The 9,109-nt window shown below is 52.1% G+C and overlaps 1 long non-coding RNA gene across 1 annotated transcript; it reads left to right on the top strand.

The window, feature by feature from the left end:
* The first annotated feature begins 929 nt into the window (after positions 1-929).
* On the top strand, positions 930-7,621 carry LOC139078260 (uncharacterized). The gene is made up of 4 exons (XR_011531140.1): positions 930-1,128; positions 1,801-2,323; positions 2,755-2,829; positions 6,980-7,621. It is a non-coding gene; the product is annotated as an uncharacterized lncRNA (long non-coding RNA).
* Positions 7,622-9,109: the final 1,488 nt, after the last annotated feature.

Below are 9,109 nucleotides of genomic sequence, written 5' to 3'. Positions count from 1 at the left end.
AAAAAGGTACATAAAATTAAAATCTTAATTTTTTTGAAACTTCCAGATGAGTATTGTTTGATCTGGACTTCCTTTCTATAGTCCAAGTGTTTTCTTCTCATTCATTACGAAACAAAAAATTAACTCTAGTTTAGCTTTTTATTTCTTCCTAGATATTATCTTTAACTTGCTATGGTCCCACGTCTCCTAAAGCCATTGAAGATGATGCATTTGTTTACAGCGACGCTTCAAATATTTTCTTAAAAACTATTTCAGTTTTGGCAAGATTCAGAATCCATAAACACATTCTGTCATGCATTCTCTTACTGTTTACATATTTCCTTAAAAGCAGGGATTTTCCTTCTGTTTTTGAGTTACGTTTATGCCCTTTCTTATTTGCTTTATAGCTTGCTGCCACGAGACAAAAATCTGTCCAAAGAAAAGAATAATTCCTATCTCCTCCCTCAAAATTTCTAATAAGTCTCCTCGTATATTCCGGAATCTCTTTCTTCTTGAAGGACTCAAATGGGCCTTGAAAATCCATGTTGTCACATGTTTATCAGAGGAGAGGAAAAGGCCCTCAAGCGTCCATATCCTTGCATCCGGGTTGTTAGGGGGCAGCGCCGTGGGAACCAGGCTTGCAGGCTTCCCCTGGGAGAAAGATACCACAAGGCAAGGTCTCAGAAAAGGGGAGAAGAATGAGTTCGTCACCGAAGCTGGAACGTGGCTTAAAGTGAGGAATGGCGGCTCACTGCGTTGTGTAGTTGTGAGTGTGTAATAATAAAAGGAGCCCTACAGCATCCGTCCCTAAGGCACTTTTTAATTTATTTTTTTTGTCCTGGATGCACAATCACCCACAGCAAGAGGCGTGCCATTCTCACACGCGGGCCGACCTGCGCTCCTGGACGCGGTCGGGCGCGTCTCGAGGACCCGCCTGTGGCTGTGACGATGGAGGCACCGCCACGTGCAGCCGGCCTCTGCCTCTCGACGGGGAGGGGGCGGGTGGGGGCCGGCGGGGGCTGCGCAGGGTCTCCCCTGCGAGGCCAGGCGGAGGTTCGCGGCTCCAGGTGCCCGCTCTGCTCCTCCCAGAAGCTGGACTCACGGGAAACGCAGGCCCGGCCGCCCCGCGAGCCCTCTATTTACAGCCAGGTCGGTCCTCTCAAGGCCAAGGCCACCCGGGGGACCAACATGGAACAGCCGGCTCCTTCCGGCTGCCTCCTTGGAGAAAGAGGGGCTGGGGGCGGGAGCGCTGGGGGCCCGTCCCTGCTCCCCAGGCCGCGTCCACGCGGGAAAGTGCTCCTGTCCCTACGTGTCCTCCGCAGCCGGGTGGGGCCAGAGCGGCGCTGCCCCCGGGGTCTGGGGGGCGGCCGGCCGGGGCGGGCACTCCCGATGGCGCGGGGCCGCGGGGCTGTCGTGCTGGTGATGATGAAGCCGGGAGTTTGGGCCACCGACAGTCCCCGGCGCCCCAGGAGGGGGGCGCGCGTGTGCCCGGCGCCCCATCGCGCAGCACGAGGGCTCAGAGACGCCCACAGGCGAAGCGGCTGATGATGGGCCCGGGAGCACAGCGCGGAGCGGATCCAGGAGCTCAGATCTCATCTGGGTCCGACGTCCCCTCTCTCCTTCCTCTCCTTTCCCTCCCTCCCTCCCTCTATTTCTTCTTTCCCTCGATTGCACTGGAAAATGCCTCGGGGTGCAAAATGAGACGTCTTTTTGTCGAGTCATCTGAGAAGTCGAACAGCCAGACTGATGAGAACGTGCCCCTGATTAAGCCCAGCATCTGATGTGACATTCTCTGTGGTTACGTTTACTTCCCGTTTCTAGGGCTTGTGAAGGAGGCGGCGCTGAGAAGGCAGCCTTGGGAGGTCCAAGGCGTCTGAAGATTTCATCAGGACGTGCCCCCTGCGGCTCCTCCCCGGGGTTTGGGGTCACGAGGATGTTGCCGCCTGGGACCCCTCCTGGTTACCGCCGTGAACCTGCCGGGCGCGGGGCCTCCTGCCACCTCGACGTCCGGGCTCCAGGCTCCCGGATCTGGGCCCTTCTCGACAAAGCCGCAAGAGACCCGTGGCCCCTACTTAGAGAGCAGAGCTACCAAACGCCTGGTCACTCAGGCCAGTGACCTCCCACGGGCATCCTGGGGTCCCCCCTCTTCTCCAGCCTACCTTGAAGACGCTAAATTTGAAACAGGCTGCGAGTCTTTCCGCCCCCATCCTGCTCTCCAGTGGGCAGCTCCGTCGTTGCTGGGGTCACTGTCCCCCTATCCTCTGCCTACCCAGAAATCTACTCTCAACATCCACCCAGAGCCAGAGAGAGCTCCGGGAAATCAAATGAGCTCCTCTCACCTGGAGTGAGTGTTTCAGTGGCTTCCCACTGCACCTGGGAGAAAGTGACCCCCAGCCCCCATCATATCGCACAAGGCTCCCAGGATTCCTGCAGGTTCCCCCAAGTTGTCTCCTACCACCCACCCCCTCACTCCTCCCATTCCAGCCACACTTGCCTTCCGGCTCTTCCTCCAACACCCAAAGTCTTCCTGCTTCAGGGCCTTTGCACGTACTGCCCCCTCTTCTGGAATGCTCTTCCCTCAGCTCTCCCATGACCTGCTCCCTCATGCCCTTCCATGCTCTGCTCAGGTGTCACCTGCTCAGAGGACAGCCCTGACCACCTGTCTAAAGAAGCCCTCGGCACCCACGTCGTGTCCCTACTTCCTGCACAGAACTTGTCGCCATGTGAAATTGATGTACTCATTTTATACCCTTCTGTTGTCATTTTCACCCACAGGAATGTCAACCATGTGAGAGAAGAAACTGTCTGTTCGCTGTGGATCCCTGCTCTGAGAACGGGGTCAGCCACAGGGTGAGTTCTTGGTTTGTGTTTGTTGAGTAATTGAACGAGCAAGAAGAATCATAAGATGGAATTCCAAGAATTCCAAAATAAGTATTTAGATCATAGAATGTTCGAGTCAGAAGGAGCCCTTGGAAACCATTCAGCCAAACCCATTCCTTTTGCAGATGGGTGAACTGAGACCCGGGAGGACAAAGTGCCTGCTCCACACCCCAAGCCAGGGGCCCTGCTCTGTGCGGGGGGATCCGCCTGCGTGGTTGTGGGGGCCACTTGTGGCTGTCGGGCGTCATCTATCCCTGACACATGGCCAAGGAAGATAGGGACAAAAGGCACAAATATGCCAAAAGACAAAAGACTAAAAGCCACATGGTTCAGAGGAGACAGAGCTGGAGGCTGGGTGCCCAGTGGCCTGGAAAGCTCCCAGAGGACGAGGGGTCTGAATGGCTTGAGGAGCCGGTGGACCCAAACTTTGAGGGTCAACTCATGGGAGGGCCTTAGGCAGGAACAGGCTGAGGCAAATCCCTCAAGAAGGTAATTCAGGGACAGAAGCATCCGCTGGCTGCCTGTCACAGCCAGGGGCCTTTCACACAGAAATCAGATCATGTGTTCGCTGCCTGGAACCTTAGCTGCTTCTGTACTGAGGCAGCTCAACAGACGACCACAAACCGGGTGGCTTCAGACAGGGGTGATTTGTCTCTCAAGTTCAGGAAACCGGAAGTCTGAAATGGGGGGCAGGGTCGGTCCCTCCTGGGGCTCCGAGGCAGCATCTGTTCCAGGCCCCCTCCAGCTTCTGGTGGGGACCGGCCTCCTTGGGGTCCCTTGGCTTGTAGATGCATCGCTCCCATCTCTGCCTCACGGTCACACGACCTTCTCCATGTGTGTCTTCACACGGCTTCAGACAAGGACGCTAGTCATTGTATTTAGCGTCACCCGAACCCAGTACGACCTCATCTTAACTAATCACATCTGCAAAGACCCTCTTTCCAAAGAAAGTCACATTCTGAGGTTCCGGGAGGGGCAACGCTATTCAACCCAGTGCAGCTTCCCATTCTCCCGGATTGAAAGCTGAGCCCTCTCCAGGCCTGTGGGGCAGAGCAGCCTGGTGCTTGAGACGAGGAGGCTGGAGCTGGGCTGCCCGGGTGAGCACCCAGCTCGGTCGTCACCCCCGTGTACCTGATGGTGGGTCATGGCTCCCTGTTCTTTATTCCCCTTTTGCCACGTGATGTCACGGGGCCTCCCAATGATGTGGGATGGCCAGGTGACCTGCTCTGCTCAATGGGGCACTCGTGGGCTTGACCACGCAGAGGCCCTAAGTGCACTTGTGGGATCTGGCTTGGTTCTTGGCTTCTGGAAGGTCCTGCCCCGAGGAGCTGCCCTCCTAGGGCTGATGAGAGCTTCGCAGGGCTGACCTGAGGCCGATCCCCAGCCTGCGGCCAAGCCCAGCAGCCCGGTGACCCTCCACAGAGTCACCCCATCGAGCCCAACTCGGATCAGCTGAACCCAGACGACCTGCCCTCCGCGAACTGGGAAGTAAGTCACTGTGTTTGGATGGTTCGTTACAGATCAACACTGGGACAGTGGCCGAGGAAAACAGAAAAACGCCGCTGGGCACTCAACCCCCCTCTCGGTTTCCCCATCTGTAAAATGGGGCTGATAACAGTACTGGCCTCCTCAGTTGTTGTGAGGGTGAAGTGAGATAATAAAGGTAAAGTGGCACGTGGTGAGTATCAGTGAGCTTCAGCGCCATGCTATCACCAGGCCCAGCACGACCCTGTCATCTCACGTCCCCTCCATCACTTGGTTGAAGGCAAAGGCCTCCTCCTCCTGTTTCTGGAAAACTCTCTGCCTTTGTGATCTTCCCGATCTCCACGAGGGTGGGTCTCCTTGTCCTCTGAGCTCAGCTCCGATGGCCCATTCGCAGAAGCGCCCTCCCGAGAGCTCGGCTGCCCCTGAGGCCGCTGCCCGTCTGCTTGTTAGCGTCTGTCCACAGCCAGAGGGCAGGAGCTCCTTCTCTTTTGTCCTCTAGAGCGTCCCAGGACTTGAACCAGCCGACACATACTAGGTGCTCAATTAATACTGTGAACCTATTCTCAAGGGCAGACCAAGCCTTCTCTTTACGTGTGTGTCCCCAGCAAATCGCATCCAACACCTTCCTTGCTCCATGTCTCTTCCAGGGGCGGAGGCAAGAGCAGATGAGGTCCCTGCCCCACGGAGCTCCCACGTTGGCAGGAGAGAGACAGGAATGTGAAATCGAGCGGGGCCGCACGTGGCCGGTGGTGAAGGTTGCCAAGAGGGAAGCACAGCAGGATAGGGAGGCGGGGACAGGAGTGGTGCGGGCTCAACAGGCTGTTCAGGGAGGGACTCACTGAGACAGTGACATGGGGCAAGGGGCCTGAAGAAATGAGCAGGGGGCACGAGTGTTCTGCAGGGAGCGTTCAAGGCAGAGGGCACAGCCGGTACAAGGCCCGTGTGTGCGAGGAGCAGTGGGGGCCAGAGTGGCTGCAGGGAGGTGGACGAGGGAACTGTGGGGGCCGAGGTCAGAGAGGTGACAGGACGGGATCCGTGTACGACCTTGAGGGCCAGTGAAAGGACGCTGGCATTCCCTGTGCGTGTCAGAGCCCTTGGATGGGTCTGAGCACAGGAGTGACGTGCTCTGAGTTCATTTTAGGTGACCCCTCAGGCTGTGTGCGGGGCCAGACTGTGGGGCAGAGGGCAGAAGCAGCCGGACCTGCGAGGAGGCCGCCAGGGCGGGGGCAGGAAGGTGCAGGCCGGGGTCACCAGTGCCAGCTCTGGGATTTGCACCTGAGGGTCGGCTGACGGGATCTGCTGATGGATGGGGCGGAGGCGGTAAGAGGGAAACAGACCGTCAAGGAGGACGCCAAGGGCTTTGGGCTGAGTGGCTGGAAGGACTGCCGTGCTCCTGAGTCAGGTGTGGGAGGTCTCAGGAGGAGCAGGCGGGAGCAGGGAGCGGCTGAGAGGCAGAGAGACCTTCCAGAAAGGTCTGGGGTCCTGAGCCAACTTGGCCCCCCCTCAAGAGCTTCCTTCATCTGAGCTGCAAGGACGACCACCTGTGTTGTCCCCGAGCGGGTGACGCCAGCCAGGCTCTGCACTTGTGTCTCCCTCCGAGAGACAAAGGTCAATGTCACAGCAGTCTGCTCTGATGCTGGCTTCAAGCCAAGGCCCTTAATGTTCAATGAGAAATCTGCATTGATGAAATTTTCATTAAAGAAACGTTATCCCTTTCCCTCGCCTTGTTATTCCGTGGCTGTGGGTATCAGGCTAATTTGGGTTTGATTACCCCGATGATCTGAAGATTGGAGCATTATTAAAAATTTAGATGAGCAATGATAGGTCTGCGCCTCCCTCTCCTCTCTCAGCCGGAGCACAGGGGCTCTGCTAACGATCACAACGAATTCGGGGCAGACACGGCAATTAGAGGAGTATCGATAGTTCGAGGGGGCTTCAACCCCTCTGCCTCCAACGGAAATCGGCTGGGTGGCTTCCAGGGCACTCAGATTTAATTGATAAAATGCAGCAAAAGAGAATTCCAGTCCTAGACCCAGTTGCAGTCTAATGAGCTGTATGCGTGCCTGAGCGGGTCCCCTCCCCTTCCTGTGCCTGAAACGTGCCCCACGTGTGGAGGAAGGAGCCTGCACCAGGCAGATGCCTAGAAACGGTGCCCGTGGGCTGCGGTCAGCTGCAGAGGGAATCTGTTGGCCAGCTGTTTTTTTATCTGTTTAATGAGCACCTTCCTAGACTTATGATCTCGGGCTCTGTGTTTCCTGTCTATTAATTGTCTGATTCTCCCAACCACCATGAGAGACAGATGCTCTCATCATTCCCACCTCACGGATGGGGAAACTCTGACCAAGAGGGCTGACGTGGTTTACTCTGGGTCACCTGCCAGGCAGGAGCAAGGGTACGAGTTGAACTCAGTGGTTTGTCCTCCAAACCCTGCTTTAACACCTGTGCTACAATTCCTCAGTGTTTCAGAAGTAATTAGGTATCAAATTTAAAACATTTGTAGTTTTCTATAGAAACAGAACTTACATATTAAGAAGTTGGCAGCTCTGGTTCTGTAAAGGTGTCTGTCTCTGGAATGTCACTATTTTGTACTTCATGAGACACTAATTACTAACATCATTTACCATTTGTCTGTCAGGAGAGATGGCAGCTTTCAAAACGGGAGCCCAATCTTTCAACAAGCCCAAGAGAAAAACTGGCAATGTGCAGGGGGGAAAACCTATTTGAAAGCATCAGAGAGCGACTTAGGCTGCCAGGACCTGAGGGACCAGCGTCTCATACCGAGGGACATGCACTGAGGGGAGCCCTACATCCTCCACCTCCTTCCTCTTTGAGGATTTCCCAATTCGTAAGTCGGGGGTGAGTGCCGACAGAAACCGAGAACCTTTCAGCAAGCTCATGAATCTGGGGACAAAACACTTGAAGTTGGAGGCCCCAAGGCAGCCAGGGTTTGAGGGCCCGAGATCTCAGAGAAGATAGGACCCCCTAGAAGAGGCTCTGATTTGCTGCAGTGTTTTCGCTTTTGAAGCATTTGCTGATTCCTAAGCTGTACAGACATGAGGCTCAGAGGACAAGCAGAAATTGAGCAGGTGAGAGGCCGAGAAAGTGAGCAACGTCTGCACCAATATCATGACGCCCTAACAGCCGAACTTGGAGTTCGGTTGTCACCCAACAGGTGGAGCCACGGAAAATGAACGCTGGTTTCCATTGAGTCCTCCAACAGACTTGTTCTAGGAAGTAAGGACAAACCAAATAAACCAGATCTCATAAAAATGGAAAATCAGTCTTGAATCATTACAATCATGGTAACCTGTCCTTACTCTAGTGGCTGTCAGGGCAAAAAAGGTAAGTCTGCTTCAGGAAAAATATAACATCATCCACAGACACTACACTATTTCAAACAAAATGCCTAACCAGCATTCATAAAAATATTACCAGACATGTCAGAAAGAGGACCAAATAACCAAAAACCAAGAGCAAACAAAACAAGAGATAGACAATAAGAAAAAGCTCACAGATGACTGGTTAATGAGGCTGTTGGAGATAAACTGTAAAATATCTGTTATTAACATATTCAATAAAAAGATGACAAGATGGAAAACTTTATTAGAGAAACAGAATATCTAAAAAATAATCACATGAATATTTGCTAACTGGGAAAATACAATAACAGAAATTAAAAAGACAATAGGCTGGTGTAATAGCCAGTTAAACAAAGCAGAAGATAGAATTGTTGGAAATATCCATACTGAAGCTTGGCGACCAAAGAGGATTGCAGGTACACAAAAGAGCCTTAGACATCTGGACCAGGGTGAATAGGTCTAACGTGAGTGTAACTTAAATCCTAAAAACAGGGGAAAGAGACTGTCAGAAGTGCTGTATGAAGGTATATAACTGAGGCTTCTTCAAAGTTGAAAGACACTAAGTCAGAGATTCAGGAACCCCTGGCATGTTAACACAAAGAAATACATACCTGAAAGAAAACAATGGCCAATCTAGAACTTTATTCTGTTAAAATTATCCTTTGAAGGTGGATAATCAATAAATGTTTTCATGGAAGCAAAAACAGATCATTCATAGTCAGCAGATGTGCATTAAAATAAATACCAAATGGAATTGTTTAGGAAGAAGGAAAAATGATTCTAAATGAAGAATACAGGAAAAACGAAGACTAATAGAAAGGGTAAATATGTTGGAAAATTTAACCATGAGTGCACAAAATAGCAATAGTAATAATAATTTGTGGAGGTTTATGATATATGTGGAATTAAATTACTTGCCAAGGATGACACAACAGCCAGAAGGAGGTTCTATCATTCTAAAGAGCTCCAAAGCTCTCCCATTGTCCGAGTGGTAAAGTTGTGATTTAAGGTAGATTCTAAAAGGTTGAAGATACATGTTGTCATCTGTAGGGTATCCACTAAAGAAAAACAGAAGAAGAAAAACTGACAACCTAATGGAAGTTTACAAAACAGAATAATTTAAAAATCCACTTGATTAATACAAAATAAGGCAGGAAAGGAGAGGAAAAGCGATACAAATAGAAAACCAATAGAAGATAAGGCTAATTCAAAAACAAATAGTAAGAAAGTAGATTTAAATCAGGGGAATAATTGCATTAAATATAAACAGATTAAATTCCAAACGAGAAGGACCCGTCTTATTTCTCACCTGCAGAGAAACACGGGTCTGTGTCTCGCCTACTACAAGGGGTTTCGAAGGTGCACGTGCTTGTGAATCAGCTGCGGAGCTTAGCGAGGTGTCTGCC

Source organism: Equus przewalskii, chromosome 21 (genome assembly GCF_037783145.1).
Source record: "Equus przewalskii isolate Varuska chromosome 21, EquPr2, whole genome shotgun sequence".
Lineage (NCBI taxonomy): Eukaryota > Metazoa > Chordata > Mammalia > Perissodactyla > Equidae > Equus > Equus przewalskii.
This window is presented reverse-complemented; position numbering and strand designations above follow the sequence as displayed.